The sequence below is a fragment of the Benincasa hispida genome, chromosome 3 (genome assembly GCF_009727055.1).
Source record: "Benincasa hispida cultivar B227 chromosome 3, ASM972705v1, whole genome shotgun sequence".
In the NCBI taxonomy this organism is placed as follows: domain Eukaryota; kingdom Viridiplantae; phylum Streptophyta; class Magnoliopsida; order Cucurbitales; family Cucurbitaceae; genus Benincasa; species Benincasa hispida.
The window spans coordinates 70294241-70316159 of record NC_052351.1 but is presented as its reverse complement, the minus strand read 5'-3'; positions in this window follow the sequence as shown (position 1 = coordinate 70316159).

Sequence of the window (21919 nt, the reverse complement as noted above, 5' to 3'; positions counted from 1 at the left end):
TGGTGAAATAGGGAAAAACGTGAGGAACACAAGGTTGTTTCCATCTCTGGAAATACTTCTTGCTTTAGTTAACGCATTCTTCCAACCCTCTCTCGATAGGCGGAATAACATCTTCACTTCTGCTCTCACAGGTGAAGATGCCATCGAGCATGCTTTAGCTAAACTTAATTATTTCCTTAACACAAATTAACTCACTCACTTAATTCTTGCTATTTACCCAAGGGATTAAGAAAACATCATGGAGAAAATGGATTATGGATGTACAGATATAGATAGAGAGATGTCAATGGTAATTATCATAACATTTAATTATAGAATTAAGCGTTCGATACATGGTGTGAATGAAAGATTAAAGAAGGTGTATACAGATGATGAAATAGAGATTAGAAACAAATACAGAAAGAGTGTCAATGTCTTAACACAGATCTGGACGGAGATTTTGCTTGCCAGCATGTGGAAGTGATGGAGAGGAAAGCTTCCCTCTCAGGCTTGCTTTCCTGGTAGAAGTGATCTTCGCATAGAGCTTCAACAGCGGGGATTGGAAGGATTCCTTACTCGGAGACTCACCTCTCAGCCTTGTCTCGTGATTATCCCGGATCTACTCTAGACAGTCGCTTTAGACCAGTCTCTCTCTCAGAATCAGTATAAACACGTCTCTATGTATTCATGTATATCTTTCAGTGAAATTGTAGAAGCTATTTATAGGCGAAGCTTGACTCTCTGAATTGTTGTCCCCACTTTATGGTTATGGAAGTTCTTGAAATGGCGGAGTGAATATTCCTTCTGTTACGTAATCAACCCGTCAGAAATGCACAACAGAAAGTTGTACATTTGTCAGAGTTCTCCGCAAATGCATTGCTCTTCACATCTTCGATCGTTCGCCGTATGCAGTTGAAATTGTGTTGATCGCTAAGCTCAAGATCGATTGTCGCATGCGCCGTCATTGCATTGATCATCTCTTCGTTCTTGATTGATGGGCTTAATGTGACATAGATGCATTATTTATTTTATCTTTGAGCCATGAAGGCATGCGGTGACTGATTTCCTGCAAAACAGAAACTGAAACATTCTATTCTACCATCGCAATGGTGTTAGTGGGTGTATTGACGACAATTTATAATTTTTGCATTTCTTAGCCAATTTATATACTATCGACTCAACTTTTCTTTCTTTTAGTAGCAATATCTAAATAAAGCAGTATAAATAACTTGTATTTCTACAAGTTATCATAGCCATACTACTTCCTTAGTAGCTTCGCATGCAGCCATGTATTCCGCTTCCATGGTGGAGTCAGCGATACAACTTTGCTTGATGCTTCTACAAACTATAGCTCCTCTGTTAAGAGTGAAAACTGATCCTGAAGTAGATTTCCTAGAATCTACGTCAGTCTGAAAATCAGAATCGGTGTATCCCATAATGTGAACCCTAGACCCTAATTTATCTACTTGAGTGTGTTCCCTATTGATACCAGAATGGTGAGTAGGTTGATGTGGAAATTAATGTGTAATTGTAGAGAAAAGGGTGAAAAATTAGAAGAAAAGTGTGAATTTGAAAGCTTGACAATTGGGTAAAACTTGGAAAATTTTGCTAAGTATAACCCATGCGTTGGAAGCTAGAAAATTGACTAAGTGTTGTTCCATGCATTGGCCTTGCTCATTTAGAGGTTTTTTGGGGCGTTGAAGGAAGCCAAAGTGTGACCAAGAGAAACGCATGTGGCGATGCTACACAATGGATGCAGCAGTGCTACACGATGGATGCGGCGATGCTATGCAATAGATGTAGCGATGCTACGCGATGGTATGCGGCAACACTATGTGATGGTGCTATGCGGCGACCTTGCTAAAGGATGAGCTAGGCGATGAAATAAGCTATGGTGGACGCATGGTAAAACGTCTTGCGTTTCTGAGGCTTGCGGTACACAAGGCTAATACTATGCATTGGTGATGAGCTATGCGTTGGAAATCCAAGGGCATGTGGGCGCATAGGACAAGCTAGTTGTATGCGTTGAAAGAGTGTTGGTCATTATCCTAGTTGATCGCATAGGGCAAAGGTAAGCCATGCAAAAGGAAAGGATATGCGGCCAAAGATGAGCCTTGTGAGCATCTAGCATATGTGACCAAGTTGCGTCAATTAGATGCACAAGGTAGGATTGAATGGACGCATGCACCGATTGGTGGTGTCCGGACATAGGAAGGTTGCAGTAATTGGATGGGCGCATTTGTGGTTAGATGACCGCATATGAAATTGGATAGACGCATGCAGGGACATCATGGGAAGAAATCTTAAGCCTTAAGCAAATAAGGTGGACGCACAAGAAGACATGCAAATTTAAGCATTTTGTGTTGGCTAAGGAAGAGGAAGACACCTTAGATTGCGGTGATTTGAAGGTTACGTTGATAGTGTGGGGAAAAGACACTTGGACATGCAGCCAAGTAGGAGGTGTCGACCTTGGAGAGATTTTGGACACCTATAAATAGGGCCAAGGACTTCTAGTCAGATCACAATTCAAAGGACATTAAGAGAAGCGTGAAAGCTGATTAAACTATGCGTTGATAGCAAATCTATGCATCGGTCATAAAGCTTTAAGAGAAGACGCAGTTAAACAGTGATGTCTGGATATAGCATCAACTTGGGACGAGGAGTTCTCCCAGTATACTCGTGCATTTGGAGTGATTCTAAATCCAACTGAAAGCTCCATGAGTCTAGTTTCTAGGGTAGCACTGCCAGAGAAGAAGCTCCAAGGGATTGGGCTGAAAACTGAGAAAAAGACAGAAGAATGATGCTGTCGGGTAAGCTTGGGCCAGTCTTGAAGATTTTGTGATTCTGGCTAAACCACGAGGCATTCTGAGCTCAGATTTTAGGGTAATCTTCCTAAGATATTTTAGAACATGTTTGTAGAAGAAAGTATCTCAAGATAAGCATATAACTATGAGTAATCTGAGTTTTAAATTGAATCTTGATTTTAGGGGTTCAAAAGGGAGCCCGAGGTAAACAAAGAACTTCTAGAGAGAAAAGTTCCTAGACGATCAAGGTGAGTGACTAAAATATTTAACTAAATATTTATAATGTTTTAAAGAAACCATGTTTTAAAGAAAGATTATTCTCATGCCAGCTAGTTTTACAAAGTAATTTCTAAGCAAACCATGAGTTATGTTTTAAACGCATGCCATATATGAAAGTTTATTGAAAAAATATTTGTGTGTGTTTAAATACACCAAGCATGCATTAGCATCTTGAGTAAGTGTTTACATAATCTTCTTCTGTCCCTCCTTTTGCTCCTCAGCGTACGGGGTATTAGCAAGTTTGTTCTTTCTTTTAAAAGTCTTATATGGCAGATCTATTCACTCTATCAATAACTGAGCCGAATCTAGTGTATCTTCAACTCCACAAAATTTGATTCGTTATTTTTAAATAATAGTTGAAGGGCCCATCCCAAAAATCATAAAACAAAAATATGAAAAAGAAAGGTCAACGAACCCCTTTTTATAAAAGAACTCGAAAAAAAAGGCATGTTTTCTATGCGTTATGGTTTACATGCTTTAAAGAGAAAAGTCATTTATGACTAGTTTTACTTGAAACACGAGAAGCTCGATACTGAAGGACAAGTTTAGAGAAGGTATCTGAGCAGAAGTACCCAAAAATATGATGGTACATAGTATGTTCCCGTGCACGTAGGTAGTTAAAGTCAGAGATTGAGCTAAAGGGTTCTCTCTTGACTAGCAGTCGACGTTGGGATTTAACCACAGCAGGGTTATTCTCAACTAAGGAACAATTTTAATGTTTTCTGGTCAAAACAAATTTATATGTTTTATGCTTGGAAAATGTTTTTACAGCAGTACAAGGTTACTGTAGAAGTTTATATTTCAATTTAATCTCTTTATTGAGACTATTGCATGAGAATCAGTTTTCTTTCTTAAGTCGCTCACTGGGTTAACAAGCTCACCCAGTCTTCAAATGTTTTCCTTTCTCCCAGGTAGCGGTCAAATCCTCAGGAGATAGCTCTGCATCTACTCTGCCACTAAAGGACAAAGATATTGTAACCCGTCTGTTAGGTGATTACTGTAAATATTGTACACATGTTACAGTTGTTCATTTAGGGACTAAGGTTTTGGGCATCGGAACTTGTGAAACTAGTAACGTAATCAATCTTTATATGTTGTGTTTCTAAACTTAATAAATTTTGGCCTAAGAGGCATCCATTGTATATGAGTTTATACATTGGTATCAGAGTTATTTTTGTAAGAATTATTAGGCAGTAAGTTTCAACAAAAGGGTTGATAACTGTTGCAGTCATATCCTTTCCTAGGCTTAGAGAGTAGTTTGAGAGGGGGTCTGACAGCTTGGCATCAGAGCAAAGGTATACGTAAAACTTGGGTAAAGGTTGAGTATAAAGTTTTGAGTTGATACCAGTTGGTATCAAAGCATGAGTTTTGGGTGAAAGAGAGAGTTCATGCATTAGATTAAGTCCCATCAGTAAGTCCCTAACATTTGTACTTAATAACTAAGCAAAGATGCTGATGAGAAGTGGCAGGCTGAGTAGGCAGACTGAGAAAAGGAATGTTGACCCTACCAGTTGAGGCTCTGAAGTTAGACAGGACCCAGATCTGAAGGGGAAGAGAGTTAGAGACCCAGTAGGGCAAGAAATGGCTTCTGCAAATGAGTCTAGTACCCCACGGGTAGATGTAGATGCCCAGATGGAGGATTGAGTATTTAATAGAATCGCCCAGAGATTTGCAGCAAATGTAGGATCGATTCAAACCGATCCAGAAAAGAAATTTGGCGTCGAGAGACTGAAAGCTTTAGGTGCCACAACGTTCGATGGAGCCACAGATCCAGTAGATGCTGAGGTCTGGTTAGACTTGATTGAGAAATTTTTTAATGTTATGAGATGCCTTGAGGATCGTAAGGTAAGATTGGCGGCATTCTTTCTGCAGAAAGGGGTTGAGAAATGGTGGAAAGTGATAGAGGCCAGAAGAAATAGTTTAGAAACTATGACATGGTCTGAGTTCAGATAAGTATTTGAGGATAAATACTACCCTAGTGCTTTTAAAGAACCAAAGAGGGAGAAGTTCCTTAGGCTAACTCAGGGATCAATGATGGTTGCTGAGTACGAGAAAAGATTTATAGAGTTATCTCAGTATGCCCTTTCGATCATTACGGAAGAGAAAGAGAGATACAAAAGATTTGAGAATGGCCTAAGAAGAAAGATACGTACACCCATTACCTCTACATATAATTGGGTGTATTCCACTCAGTTAGTTGAGACCGCTATCCAAGTTGAGCAGAGTGTAGCGAGGGAAGATATACTCCAGCCAGGTGCGGAACAGTTCAGGATGCCTGAAGAAACGAGAGGTAAGAGTTTTAGACCCCCGTTCTCTGGACAGTCAGGTATGAGAAGTTCTGAAGGCATGAGCGAACAGGGTTCAAGTTGAAAGAGGTCAAGAACTACAGCTGGACCGAGTGGTAGATCAATACCAGGTTGTACTAGCGAGTCAGTAGCTAGTACAAAAAGGAGACCACTATGTGCAAACTATGGTAAGTGCCATACAAGAGTATGTTATGGCAACAGGAACGTGTGTTTTTAGTACGGACAAGTGGGGCAGTTCAAGCAAGATTGTCCCCAGCTAGGTCATGGAGCATAGGGTGAACAAAGAGGAGTTACCCAGGTTGTAGACCAACCTAGAGCAACCGGAGCCAGAGGTGAGGGATCCAGTGTCGCTAAGTAGAAAGGGGTAGCTGGACGACCCCAAGAGCAACATTAACAGCAGCAGCAGCAGGGTAGAATATATGCTGTGACACACCAAGAAGCGAAAGAGAATCCAGATGTCGTAACTGGTATGATAACTTTATGTAATCAGTCCACTTATGCGTTATTTGATCCTGGTGCTATGCACTCATTCATATCTAGCATGTGTGCATTGCATATTGATAGAGTGCTTGAGCATATGAATGAGGATTTGTTTATCTCTACGCCTGTAGGAGATACTCTAGTTATACATGAGTATTACAGGAATTGTGAAGTAATTCTTGGGAATCAGAGTTTATGGGTTGACTTGATTCCACTAGAGTTACTAGAGTTTAATGTTATCTTAGGTATGGATTTCCTAAGTAAACACTATGCCACTGTGGATTGTTTTAAGAAAGAAATAATGTTTAAGAAACAGGTGGAAAAGAGATAACCCTGGTAGGAAGTAAAAGAATACTTCCAGGAAGTTTAATATCAACAGTGAAGGCTAGGAAGCTGCTGAGTAAGGGATGTGAAGCTTATTTAGCCTACGTAGCAGTTTCATAGGATAGGAAGCTGAGACCTGAGGATGTACCTGTGGTACAAGAATTCTTAGATGTGTTCCTTGAAGAGTTACCAGGCTTACCACCTGACAGGGATGCCTGATGTCCCATGCACCGTATAGGATGGCTGATGACATGCAGAAATGCATGTCTTCTTAGGCCTTTTACTTAGAATTATGAAGGTTGTTAGGCAAAATATGTGGCAATCATGATAGGAATTCACGAGAATATGAGTTTGCGTCGATCAGCATGTCGAATCTCAGCTAACTCGTTATTTTGCATTAATTATGCGTTCAATGTTCTATCTTCGTAGCTAATGCAGGAAATGAATACAAACGCGGAAACCAGACCACCGCATAGACGACCGCATGTAGAGAAACACTCCATCGCAAGGCAAACACATCGATCAACACATGGGTGTTGCAGTGATCAATCGCATGCGTTCATCGCATGAGAATTGTGCTCGTCAGGCGATTGCGGTCATCATGTTGAGTTGCGATATTAAGCGAATGCGGCCATTGAATGATTGCGGCTATGCGACAACGCAAATTAATGGATCAACGCAAGGTAGGTGAAATGAATGCATCAATGCATCTACCTTGAGAAAATCCAAAGCTGATGGATTTCACCTACCACGCCGTTAGTGGTAGAGGTTTTGAAAGGAAGAATGCGTCGAACGTCAGATTCAGAGCAGTCCAATTAATACTGTCGGTGACCCAAGCTTATAAATAGAAGGCGATGAGCTAAAATTCAAGTTATCTGGGGAGGATCTTTATGACCGTGGACTTTCCCCGCGATCTAGACAAAATGCGTGAGAAGACGCTTGAGAGTTCTTCACCTCCTTCATACATTCCGAGTGACGACTGGAGCCTTCGACCGGAGTAGATTCTCGAGAGAGTCAGCTCTTCTGCCCATCCATGGCACCACCAGGAGCCTTGATGCACATCTGCTGGAAGCAAGTCTTTGCTTCCAGATGGTCATTTCCTTTTCCTTTCTTTTCTCATATTGTATTGTATGACATTTTGGAATTAAAGAATTAATACAATCCATTTTTCAATGCATTTCTCTATTCCTTCGACTCCATCTCCATCTTCTTTGCTTAGCATCTTTACTTTCATTGCAACACTTAGTGGGATTGCTTGGGTATTGCATACTTAGTCATGTGGATTAGGAATATGAAGCATGTAGCAAACCACCGAGAGGTGTGCGTTGCGTGAGTGTGTGAGAAAACCTTATTTGCTTAAGTGTGAAGCTACTGCAATGCCTGTATATAGGCTAACGCATTGCTTGTCTATGAGTAAAGTCAGCAACAATCAACTGCCCGGGAGGGTAAGTGGTTGGATGCATTAAGCAAGGTATGCGTTGTTCACTAGGGATAGTAACAATCTTGCGTCAACCAAGTTCATTTGTTTGTCTTGTATTATGTATGCTTCATTCGTCCATTAGGGATACTCGAGAGGGTAGTCTAAGGATAGGATCTAGGCTTGGGAATGTCAGGTCAGAATCTAGGGTCAGGAGAGTCAGATTAGAACACATAATACAAGAGATAGGAGCTTGGGAATAAGCCCTGTTTGCTATTAACCCATCGCATGTATCATAGAGATAGGATACGATTGAGTGCGGTCATCGCAGCATTGTGTGCATTTTGCATCATCGCATAGGAAAAGAGTAGAGACTTAGGAATAAGCTTTATGGACACTTTTGCATTCAACACATGCGTCCTAGATTTAGGAGCACCACATCTCCATTGGAAAATAATTAGTTGTGCATGAGTGTAGCATGAACGCATTGGCTTGCGTTGACTAGGGTTGCCCTCGTAGTCAATCTTAAGTATTGCAATGAAAACATCTTCACATTTTATCTATTTTCCCATAAATTTATTTCATGTCAAGGTTTGTCGCATCTCTACCTTTCATGCATATTCTCATTGCGTTGTCTATTAGATAGGAGTAGGAGTAGGATGAACTTAGCAACATCCCCTCCATTCTTTTATTTGAACCACCGCATGCACATCACCGAAAACATATAGTTACAAGTCCCTGTGTTCGACCTCGGATTACCTGAGAAACTTGCGTTCGCGTTATACTTGGCGTGAATGTAAGAAAACTTGTGGCAGGACACATGGTCATCGCATACATTCGTTAATGCATTATCATTCCAATGCATGACCATCGACGCATGACTATCAATGCATATCTTAGGAACATGCATTGCATATCGCGTCCACAGAATTTTGGTTGTCGAGTAAAATTGACTTCCAATTTCCCGCCATCAATGGCGCCAGCAGAACTGAAGGAGTTAAAAGTTCAGTTACAGGAACTTATGGAAAAGAGGTACATTAGACCCAGTGTGTCGCCTTGGGAAGTGTCAGTCTTGTTTGTCAAGAAGAAAGTTGATACTCTTAGATTATGTATAGACTATAGACAGTTGAATAAGGTGACCATTAAGAATAAGTACCCAATGCCTCGTATAGATGATCTCTTCGATCAGTTAAAGGGAGACACAATGTTCTCTTAGATAGATTTAAAATCAGGGTATCACCAATTGAAGGTGAAGGACACAGATGTTCCAAAAACTACATTCAGAACTAGGTATGGACATTATGAGTTCCTAGTAATGCCGTTTGGATTGACGAATGCTCCTGCGGTATTTATGGACTTGATGAATAGGATATTTCATCTTTATCTGGATCAGTTTGTGATAGTTTTCATAGACGATATACTAGTATATTCTAGTAGTGTAGAAAAGCACAAAGAACATCTGAGGATGGTGTTGCAAATGCTAAGGGAAAAGAAGTTATATGCCAAGTTTAGTAAGTGTGATTTTTGGTTAAACCAAGTCGTATTCCTTGGGCATATAGTTTCAGCGGACAGAGTTAGCGTAGATTCCCAAAAGATAGAAGCAATATTCAACTGGGAACGACCCATGAATGTAACAGAGGTATGTAGTTTTCTGGGTTTAACATGTTATTACAGGAGATTCGTGGAGGGATTTTCTAAGATAGCTCTACCATTAACAAACCTGACCAGAAAAGATGCAAAGTTTGAGGGGTCGCCAGAATGCGAAACACAGTTTTCAAGTGTTGAAACAAAGGTTAGTATCAGCACCAGTGTTAACTTTACCTATACCAAAAAGAGTTTGAGGATTATTGTGATGCATCCCGACAAGGGTTAGGATGTGTGCTGATGCAGGAAGGAAAGCTAGTAGCCTATGCTTCTCAACAGTTCAAGAAGCATGAATGTAACTACCCTACGCACGATTTAGAGTTAGCAGCAGTTGTGTTGGCTCTAAAGTTGTGGAGACATTACCTGTTTGGTGAGCGTTGTCATATATTCACTGACCATAAAAGTCTGAAGTATATCTTTGATAAGAAAGAGCTAAACTTGAGACAGAGAAAATGGATCGAGTTGATGAAAGATTATGAATGTACAATTGATTACCACCCAGGCAAAGCAAATGTGGTGGCTGATGCTCTAAGTCGAAAGACCAGATTAGCCAGAGCTATTATCTGTTCAGTGAAAGGTGCACTGATACATGAGTTGTATAATGCTAAAGCAGCATTATCAGTTGCTCAAACATGAGGTTTACTAGCTTCATTTCAAGTACGTCCTACTCTCGTAGAAGATATTCTACGTGAACAGTTAAAAGATACTGATCTTTAGAAGTTAGCTGAAGAAGTAAGTAAAGGTCTGAGGACGGATTACCAGTTAAGAGCAGACAAAGTGCTATTAAAAGAAGGTAGGGTATGTGTACCTAATAACTTAGCACTTAAACAGGCTATTCTAGAAGAAGCACATAGTTCGGTTTATGCTATGCATCCAAGCAGTACGAAGATGTACAGAACATTAAAGAGATCGTACTAGTGGCCTGGTATGAAAAGAGAAATAGCAAAGTATGTTGACAGGTGTTTAGCATGTCAACAAGTTAAGCCAGAAAGATAGAGGCTAGCAGGATTGCTTAATCCACTCCCAGTACCAGAGTGGAAATGGGAGCATGTTACGATGGATTTCCTGTTTGGGTTACCTAGGACACCAGTGAGCTATGATGGTATATGGGTAATTGTGGATAGATTGACAAAAACAACTAAGTTTTTACCTGTTAAAGTTACTTTTACCCTAGACCAATTAGCTAAGTTGTATGTTGATTGAATTGTGAGTCAGTTTGAGGCTCCAGTTTCGATTGTATCATATCGAGATTCTAGGTTTACGTCGAAGTTTTGGCCTAGCTTATACAAAGCTATGGGTACCAAGATATATTTTAGTACAGCTTTTCATCCACAGACGGATGGTCAGTCTGAGCGGACAATTAAGACATTAGAGGTCATGCTGATAGCATGTCTATTGCAGTTCAAAGGCAGTTGGGATATGTCATTAATTGAATTTGCATATAACAACAGTTACCATTCGAGTATTGGAATGGCACCATATGAGGCACTATACGGAAGACCATGTAGAACTCCGATATGTTGGAATGAGGTTGGTCAAAGGAAATTACTAGGTCTAGAACTTGTTCAGCAAACATCATACAGTGTTAAGATTATAAGAGAAAATCTTAAGACAGCTCGATACAGGCAAAAGAGTTATGCCGATAAGCGGAGAAGAGAATTGGAATTTGAAGTTGGTGATAAAGTATTTCTTATGTTGTCTCCGTGGAAAGGAATACTTAGGTTTGGTAGGAAAGGGAAGTTAAGCCCGAGATATATTGGACCTTACAAGATAATAGAAAGAGTTGGCCCAATGGCATATAGGTTGGATTTACCTCCAGAGTTATCTCGTATCCATGATGTGTTTCATGTGGCAATGCTTAGAAAGTATATGCCAGATCCTACCCATGTGTTGCCTGAGCAACCAGTGCAGTTGAAAGAGAATTTTTCTTATGAAGAAGAACCAGTGGAGATTCTTGACAGAAAAGAACAAGTCGTAAGGAATAAGATAATACCATTGGTAAAGATACTATTGCGAAACCATAACACTGAAGAAGCAACATGGGAAGCTAAAGAGAAAATAAGAAACAAGTATTCGCAGTTGTTTAATTGACGAACTTGTAGCAAAATTTCGGGGACGAAATTTTCATAAGGGGGAGGTAAATGTGAACCCTAGACCCTAATTTCTCTACTTGAGTATGTTCCCTACTAAGACCAGTATGGTGAGTAGGTTGATGTGGAAATTAATATGTAATTGTAGAGAAAAGGGTGAAAAATTAGAAGAAAAGTGTGAATTTGAAAGCTCGACTCTTGGGTAAAACTTGAAAATTTTGGCTAGTATTACCCTTAACGTTGGAAGCTAGAAAAGGTATCTAAGTCACACCAGTGAATAGCGAAAGCACTTTTTTTTCCAGTCTTTTCTTTTCTGTAATTGGTCTGTTCCAATTCTGATAGGTGCACCTGACATGGCATTTCCCCGGTAGCTGAGGAAGCTCCTTCTACGTTCTCAATGCCCGCATCAACCTATCGTCAACGTAAGGTGAGTTGACCGTCCATTGACTAAGTGTTGTTTCATCATTGGCCTTGCCATTTAGAGGTTATTTGGGCGTTGAAGGAAGCCAAAGTGTGGCCAAGAGAAAGCATGCAGTGATGGAGCATGCGGTGATAGGCTACATGATGGAGGCAATGGCAACTACTGAGGATGCGCGTTGCTACATTACGATGATGCGACAGTGTACACGATGGATGCGGCGATGCTACGCAATGCTATGTGGAAAACTATGCGATGGTGCTATGCGGCAGCCTTGCTCAAGGATGACTAGGCAATGAAACAAGCTATGTGGATACCCATGGTGAAACGTCTTGTATTGCTAAGGCTGCGGTACACAAGGCTAATACTATGCATTTGGTGATCGTCTATGCAATTGGACATCCGAGGGCATGTGGGAGTGTAACAATCCATACCTTTTTATTTATTTATTAATAATGTAAAACTTTTCCTTTTTTCAGTAATTTTCCTTAGTTGAAGGGCATGTTTGGAATTCTGAATTTAAAGTATAAATGCGAGGATTTAAGTGTTGTCGTGGAATTTATTAAAAAATTATTCAATTTGAAAAGTTATGGCAGGAATTATTATTTTTGGAAAGAAGGAAATTAAATAGTATAAAGTGGTTAAGGAAAGGATCTAATTAGAGTTATACTATTTTCCTTTTATTATTATTTTTAATTAGTATTAGTATTTTTTTAAAAAATAAAAAAGGACCCCCGTCCCACTTTCTCCCTCATTCACGCGAGCCCCCCCTCCTCCATTTTCTGCTTCCTCGCCGCCTCTCTGCGTCGCGTCTCTCAACCATCCTATCACCGCCGTTCGTGGGTTTCGGTTGGCTAGATCCCGCCGGTCAGACACGCCGTCAGTATGCCCAGATTTGAGCCACTACACGTCCGTCGCTCTCAGTCCGCCTAGATTCGAGCCGCCGCACGTCGATCGCTCTCAGTCCTCCCAAATTCGAGCTGCTGCACGTCTGCCGCTCTCCGCTGCCCAGATCGAGCCGAGTCTCTCCTTCACCGCCCACCACATTGCTGTCGGCTGCTTCTAGCGCCGCCAGCCCTGTTCGTCGCCAGGACCTACCTACACCACTAGACTTGTGCTTTGAGTAAGCGATTGATTATTTTTGGGCAAGATTTTGGTTGATCTAGTTTGATTACCGATTTGGGTTTTGGGTTAAAAAAATTTGTTATCTCTATATTTGGAATCCAAATCCAAGATTGGAGTACTTCGGAGTGCGCAGCGTGCTGTTTAGTGGATTCGAGTTTGTTCGGCAAGTATTTTTGGTAAGCGTTGTGACCCTTGTTGTTGATTGTTAGGCACTTTTGGTTGTTGGACTGATGGATAGTTTGGTTTTAGTTTTTCGAAGCTTCCAAGTCGTCGTCCTTTGGGTTCTAAAATCTGCTAAGAGGAAATTTTGAGTCAAAATCTCGCGAGTGTTGGTTGATCAAATTTCATTGGATAAGTTCATTGGTGATCCCAAAATTTAATTTGTATGTATGGATCTTGGTTCCAAGAATTTAAAATTTGTGTTACGTTTTGTATTAGGGGACTTAGTTCAGGGGTTTTTTGTTGGAGATCATTAGCTTGGATTAAAAATCAGAATTTGATTTCGAGGTAAGTAATCTTACTACTGGAACTGCCCACGGGCCAGGCTTTAGTTGTATGCTAGTATGATAAGCGTATGTTATGGTAAATGTTAGCATATTGATTGACAGTATGACCTGAATCAAAGTATGTTTTGGCACGAATTCTGATTTGTTTACATACACCCCTAAGTACTTGATCGTTAGTATGTGATAGTATGTGTTTCCATATGTCGATGTCTGATCTGCTGTTGTTGAGGCATACTTGCATGTTGTGGATTTATGATGTAAGTTAGGCATGGATGATGTATAATATGTTGTTAAGAAATATGTGTATCTGATGAAGCCATGGTATCAAGGATTTTTATGTATGTTTTAGAACTGTACAATGTTGAATCTTAGCACGTTAAGACTGTGTGAATATCCTCATTGATTAGTTAGATGCTCACCAGTTTGTGTTCGGGATTCACCAGTTTGTGTTTCCTTCAGGATTCACTAGTTTTGTGTTTCCTTCGAGATTCACCAGTTTTGTGTTTCCTTCGTGATTCACCAGTTTGTGTTTCCTTCGGGATTCACTAGTTTTGTGTTTCCTTCTGGATTCACCAGTTTTGTGGGCATACTTAAATACAATAGGATAGTTTATTGAATACACCACGCATGCCATATATGAAAGTTTATTGAAAAACTATTTGTGTGTGTTTAAATACACCAAGCATGCATTAGCATATTTAAAGACATGTTTTCTATGTGTTATCTTTACATGATTTAAAGAGAAAAGTCATTTATGTCACACCCCGCACCAGATTACCCTCCTAACCTGGACGGAAGGGTGATTGTAGTAGTTACCAACCATTTTGCTGGCACTTACTGCCTATCTTACCTGTTAAATATTGCTCAAACCCTGAATACATACATATTAACTCAGAACTTAATATATTTACATTATAAGGTTTCGTAGCATTGCTTATACATAGATAATACAACCTAGTGAGCCCCATCAAGAATATTAGTTACTAGACAGACACATGTGTACTAACTTATACAGGTCTTCAATTACACTTCCTTCAACCTGTTTCTTTGAGTGGCAGAGTAGCAGCAGAAAAGTCATTTGGGAACTAACCGCTACTTGAAAAGGAAAACATTTGAAAACGTGAGCTAGAAGTGCAGTGAGTGACAATAAAAACATAAATCTCATGCTTTAAACTGAAAGCTTGAAAACATAATACTGAAACTAAAATATACCAAGCAAACATGTACATAAAACCTTTAAAACCACCTTTAAGCATCATTATTCCTTAGTTGAGAACGAGCATACATCGGCCATACTTTGCTGGTATATGACCTAGGAGACCCATACTTTGGCCTCTCAGTCAGAACTACCTACGTGCACGTGGTGTTTTCTATGTACCATCAACACCTTAGGTACATTTATTCGAATACCTCACTTAAGCTATCTTATCAAGTTCTCGAAGAATTAAAAAAATAGTTTCCAAATATAGCATAGAAAACTCTTTAGAATACTTTCCCTACCTTCAGTTTCCCTTTTCATTATGTTTAGAAATACCGACGTATGTACTTTGACAACCTTAGGTATTAAAAGCATAGTACATCAAGCTTCATTCAACCTTAGCTTTAACCCTAACGCATGCTTCATACTTTGTGAAATTAGTTGGCTTAAAACATATTAAACTAGCTTGTAAAAACCACTAGCATGCGTTAAGCATGGAAAACGTACTTGGAAAACCCATACCTTAGTAAACATTATGAAAATGGAGTTATTAAAACATGCTAAAAGTATTTGGACAAGATAACATATTTAAATCGTGTCAATTTTCGTGGAAAACATGCTTTATTTAGCATGAGAAATAGCTTCAAACATATGTTGCTTGGCACTTCATTTGAACACTTAGCATGAGAAATATCTTCTAAGAAATCACAATTTCTAAATCATTAAAACATTAAAGCATCATATTACACATTTGGAATGTATGATATGAAGTGCTCATAATGATGCGATACTACTTATAGTTATGTGTAAATTTAGAGTGTTCATGTAGTATGATCTGTGTTGTCACAAGTTTCCTTACGATGGAACCAAGTGTAATTCCATCGCAAGTTTCTCAGTGTGATTCGAGGTTGAACACGGGGAACTGGTGTCAGTTATTGTGGTATGTTCATGGTATATGCGACCAGGTTTTCAATTCTTTATAAAGGAGTTTGTACAGGTATGTAAATTTAAGTAAAATAAAGGAAACAGTAAAGATGCAATAAAACATAAAAATACAGTAAACCTAAGCTAGATGTTACAAGATATAGACTTCATGTACAAGATGCTAAGATTAAGGCTGACTGTGAAGGTTGTGCAAAGATGTGGGATGCGGCGACAAGTCTTATGAAAAGAATAGAAGGAGAAAGATACTTATTGCAAACAATGAAATATCTTAATTGGATTGAAGGTACAAATACTGTTCCGCTCTTCCCTTGGCGTACACCTCTCAGTGATCGGCCATGGTCCCCACATGTCTGTGGTGAAACAGAGTCTAACGTAATGAACGCAAGGTTGCTTCCATGTCTAGAAGTACTACTCACTTTAGTTAATGCACTCTTTTGACCTTCTCTCGATAGATCAGAATGACATCTTCACTTCTGCTCTCACAGTTGAAGATGTCGTCTCTAGGAGAAGGACACTTAGATTGCGTTGATCAAATTAATTGCATTATTGGTGTGAGGAGGAAACACTTGGACATGCAGCCAAGTAGGTGGTGTCAACTTTGGAGAAGGTTTGGATGCCTATAAATAGGGCCAAAAGACTTCATTTTCAGATCACAATTCAAAAATACAATAAAAAGAGTGGGAGAGTTGGGCAACCCTTGCGTTAAGGCCAAAATCCCTACGTTGATCATAGAATTTCAAAGAGGACGCATTGGACAGTGAAGCCTAGAAAGCAGCATCAACTTGGGACAAGGAGTTCTCCCAATTTACTCGTGCGTTTGGAGTAATTTTAAAGCCACCTGAAAGCTCTGGAAGTCTAGTTTTTAGGATAGGGCTTCTGGAGAAAAAGCTTGAAGGGATCGGGTTGGAAATGGAGAAGAGTACAGAAGGGTCAGGCTGTCGGATAAGCTTGAGTCAGTCTTGAAGATTTTGAGATTCCGAACAAACCACGAGGAGTTCTGAGCTCATATTTTAGGGTAAGATTTCAGAGACATTTTAGATATGTTTGTAGAAGGAATTATCTCAAAATAAGGTTTAGAACTATGAGTAATCTGAGCTGAAAGTTGAATCTTGATTCTAGGGGTGAAAAAGGGAGCCCGAGGTAGAAAAGGAACTACTAGATTGAAAAGTTCCTAAGAGAATCGAGGTGAGTGACTAAAATATTTTGACTAAAATTTTTGAATTAAAATGTTTTATAGAAAGCATGTTTTAAAGAAGATTATTCTCATGCCAGCTAGTTTTACAAAGTAATTTCCAAGCAAACCATGAGTTATGTTTTAAACGCATGCATGTGTGAGCAGTTTGTTGAAAAGCTATTTATATGTGTTAAATAAACCCAACATGCGTTAGTATCTTTAAAGCTATGTTTTTATATGTGTTATATTTACATGCTTCAAAGAAAGTCATGTATGACTAATTTTACTTAAAACGTGACACCGAAGGACATTTGAGAAGGTATCCTCCCAACTAGATACTGAAGGACATTTGAGAAGTTATCTATTGGTACTGAAGGACGTTTGAGAAGGTACAAAACCAACCAGATACTGAAGGACGTTTAAGAAGGTATTCTAGTAGCTCGATACTGAAGGACATTTGAGAAGGTATCTAAGTAGAAGTACCTAAGGTATGACGATACTTAGTATGGCCACATGCACGTAGGTAGTTAGAGTCAGAGATTGAGCAAAAGGGTTCTCTCTTGACTAGCAGTTGGTGTTGAGATTATTTTTACCCACAGTGGGGTTATTCTTAATTGAGAAATAGTTTTAATATTTTATGATTAAAACAACTTTATATGTTTTATGCTTGGAAAATGTTTATACTGCGGTACAAGGTACTATAGAATGTTTATATTTCAGTTAAACTCTTTATTGAAATTTTGCATGAGAATCAATTACCTTTCTGAAGTCACTCACTGGGCTAGTAAGCTTACCCCGTTTTCAAATGTTTTCCTTTCCCCCCCATAGGTAGCGGTCAAATCCTCAGAAGATAGCTCTGCATCTACTTTGCCACTAAAGGATAAAGAGATTTGTAACCCATATGTTTAGGTGGTTACTGTAAATATTGTACACATGTTACTGTTGTTCATATAGGTACAAGGGTTTTTTGGCTTGGGACTTATGAATTTAGTGTTCTAATGACTCTAAACATGTTATGCTTCTGAATTAATAAATGTTTGTCCTAAAGACATTCCGCTGTATATGAGTTATATATATTGGTATTAAAGTTATTCCGCAAGAGTTATTAGGTAGTAAGTGTCAACAAAAGGGTTGATAACTATTGCAGTCACACCCTTTCATAGGCTAAGAAGGTGGTATGGGGTCGGGTGTGACACCCAGTACCCCCAGCATTGCGAGGAAGCTCAGTTGAGCTCGGCAGTCCTCCTTGCGGTCTATTTTTCAGCTCCTCCACAATTTGTCCCAGCTGAATTTCGAGATATCGAATGGACGTTGCTTGATTCTAAAGCACTGATTCATTTTTCTCGATGTACTGCTTCAACAAGCTGTCTAAGAATGAAGATTACGGTGTTTGGGAGCTACTAGCTTAACTATGCATTGGACCGTTGTTTTGCGGGAAAAATTCGGGTGGCCCTCCTTTTTGCACCACTGGTTGGAAGCTTTGTTGTCGATTTTTCCACGCAAAATTTGGGTGGTTTCTCCACCCGGGGTTATATGTATCGGAATAGGAATTATTCTTTACAAAGCATACTGATTGCGGGTTAGCTGGACATTCCTCCATCGAATGAGCGTCTCCATAAATGACACAACTTGCAGTTGTTTGCACAATTGTGTTGACCTGCCCTTTCTTCACTCCCGTGCTATTATTGCGATGCCTTGTATCAAACTCATCATCGTAGTCATTTGATTCTGTCGAGATGCGATGGTCCCGTTGTTTGCATCATTATCTTTAATTCTTAACCTTTGATCACTTTCCTGCCAATCCTCGTGATTTTTGTAAATGTGATCCAGTATACTCTTGGCCTCCTCATATGTTTTGTCAATCAGACCACCAGCTGTTGCCGCATTGGCAGCGGTCTGCAAAGTAGGGTTCAGTCCTTGATAAAAAATCTCCATTTGCAAGCAGTCTGGTAAGCCATTATGTGGATAGTGTTGAATTTAAGTGAGAAATGTATGAGTACAATAAACATATGAATACAATAAACTAGGGCATATACCCAAAAAATCTCCCACTTGTCCTAGTTTACAAACTTCGTAGACCTAAACTCTGTAGGTGACCTTCAAACACTTTAGCCGTGAGGGCCTTTGTAAAAGGATCAGCAATGTTTTGCTCAGAAAATATCTGGGTCACTACAATGTCTCCACGATGTACAATCTCCCGAATCAGATGGTATTTGCGCTCAATATTCTTGCTGCGCTTGTGGCTTCTTGGTTCTCTTGAGTTTGCAACTGCAACACTATTATCACAATATAGGGTGATAGGCAGATGCATATTTGGAACGACTTCCAAATTTGTCAAGAATTTCCTCAACCATACTACTTCCTTTGTTGCTTCACAAGTAGCTACGTATTCAGCTTCCATTGTGGAGTTCGCAATACAGTTTTGCTTCACACTTCTCCACACTATTGCTCCTCCACTAAGAGTGAACACTGATCCAAATGTAGACTTTCTAGCATCTTTATCGGTTTGAAAATCAGAGTTAGTGTATCAAGTAAGGATCAAATACTTAGTACCATACACGAGCATGTAGTTCCTTGTTCTCCTAAGATACTTAAGGATATTTTTAAGGGCAGTCCAATGATCATATCTAGGATTGGACTGATACCTACTGACTATCCCTACTGCGTAGCATATGTCAAGTTTAGTACATAACATTGCATACATCAGGCTCCCTACTACGGAAGCATAGGGAATGTGTCTCATATCCTCAACCTCTTGAGGTGTCTTAGGACATAGATCCTTCGAAAAATGAAATCCATATCTGTAAGGTAACAGACCTCTTTTGGAATTCTACATCTTATACCTAGACAACATTTTGTCTATATAAGTTGCTTGAGATATGACTAGTGTTCTGTTCTTGCGGTTCCGAATAATCTGAATCCCGAGAACATACTGTGCATTTCCTAAATCTTTCATTTGGAACTGCATTGCTAGCCATCTCTTGATGTCAGTTAGGTAACCTACTTCATTCCCAATGAGTAGAATATCGTCAACATATAAAACTAAGAACGCTATAGTAAAATTGACGATCTTCTTGTAAACACAAGGCTCGTCAATATTCTGTTCAAAGCCATAAGATTTGATCGCAGTATCAAATCTTATATTCCAAGATCTAGAAGCTTGTTTGAACCCATAAATGGATTTTTGAAGCTTACAAAACTTTTGTTCTTGACATTGTGTAATAAACTCCTCTAGTTGAGCCATATAGATACTCTCCTCAAGATCACTGTTTAGAAAGGCTGTCTTGACATCCATCTGCCAAATTTCATAGTCATAAAAGGTGGTAATGGATAAGATTATTCTAATCGACTTAAGCATGGCAACAGGAGAGAAAGTTTCTTCATAGTCCACTCCCTCACTCTGGGTATAACCCTTTGCCATAAATCGAGCCTTAAAAGTCTGTACTTTACCGGCTTGGTCTCGTTTTCTCTTATAGATCCATTTGCAACCAATTGGTTTTACATCATTTGGTTGATCTACAAGTTTCCAGACAGAATTGAAGTACATAGACTCCATTTCAAGGTCCATGGCTTTGTCCCACTAATCACAGTCCACATCTTTTATCGCCTGTTTATAGGTAGATGGATCCTCTATGTCGTCATCAGGTATGACGACTTGTGTTTCTGTAAAACCCAAGTAACGGTCAGGCTAATGAACAACCCTCCCACTACGTCAAGGCATTTTCAACTCTTGAGAAGGATGTGACTGGCCAAATGTACTAGTTTTATCTACTACTTTAGTAGATGAACTAGCTCTATCTGTAGCGTCTTTGGAAATTTCATTCAATACTAGTCTACTATGAGGTTGATGACTTCTTATGTGGTCTTCCTCTAAGAATGTGGCATTTTTCGATACAAATACCTTATTCTCTTGAGGATCATAAAATAGACCACCTTTTGTTTCTTTTGGATAACCTACAAATAGGCATAGTTTTGAACGACGTTCCAATTTTTTAGGATTTTGCACCAACACGTGTGCCAAGCATCCCCAAATCCTAAAGTGACGTAAACTACCTTTACGCCCTTTCCATACCTCATAAGGTGTTTCTGAAACACTTTTAGAGGGAACGTTATTCAAAATATAGACAGTAGTCTCTAATGCATGTCCCCAAAAGGAATCAGGTAACTCAGCAAAGCTCATCATTGAGCGAACCATATCCAACAAGGTTCTGTTTCTTCTTTCAGATACACCATTCTGCCGAGGCATATTAGGTGCAGAGAGTTGTGGCTTGATTCCGTGTTCTATCATATAGTCCTGGAATCTTAAGTCCCTGTACTCCCCACCTCGATCTGATCGTAGCGTCTTAATTGTTTTACCTAACTGGTTCTCAACCTCAGCCTTATATTCTTTGAACTTTTCAAAAGAATCAGACTCGTGATGCATTAGGTAAATATGACCATACTTTGAATAATCATCAATAAAACTGATGAAATATTCATACCCACCTCGAGCTTTGACATTCATCAGTCCACAGAGGTCCGAATGTACGAGCTCTAAGGGTAATGTGGCTCTGAGACCATTTCCAATAAAAGATCTCTTAGTCATTTTTCCCTCAAGACAAGACTCACATAGAGGTAAAGATTTGTCTTCTAACTGATTTAGTAGTCCATTCTTAACCAATCTCTCAATCCTATTGAGATTTATGTTACCAAGTCTTAAGTGCCATAGATAGGCATTAGAAGAAACTTTTTGTCTTTTATTCTGAGTTTCGACTGTTCTAAGCATCTGAGTATTTAAGACAAATTTTGCTTTAGTTGGTCTTAACTTATATAAGTTGTTTTCAAGTATAGCAGAACAAATTTGAATACCTTTTCTGAAAATGAATGCTTCATTAACTTCAAAAGATATTTTATACATTTGTTCCATAATACAAGCGATACATATTAAATTCCTCTTCATAAGAGTTGCATACAAAACATCTTTAAGTATGATATATCTATCGTCGAAAAACAACTTCAAGTCTCCCATTGCTTCGACTGAGGCAACCTCTCCTATTCCAACCTTGAGAGTGATCTTGCCTTCTTCAATCTTTTTCCAGGAACTAGTTTCCTGAAAAGAAAGGCAAATATGTGTAGTGGCTCCTGAATCTAATATCTAGGTTGAGGTATCATCCTCCACTAAACATGTCTCAGCAACTAGTAAATCATATTTACCTTGTGCTTCTTTCAAGGCAGGGGCCTGAGGACATTC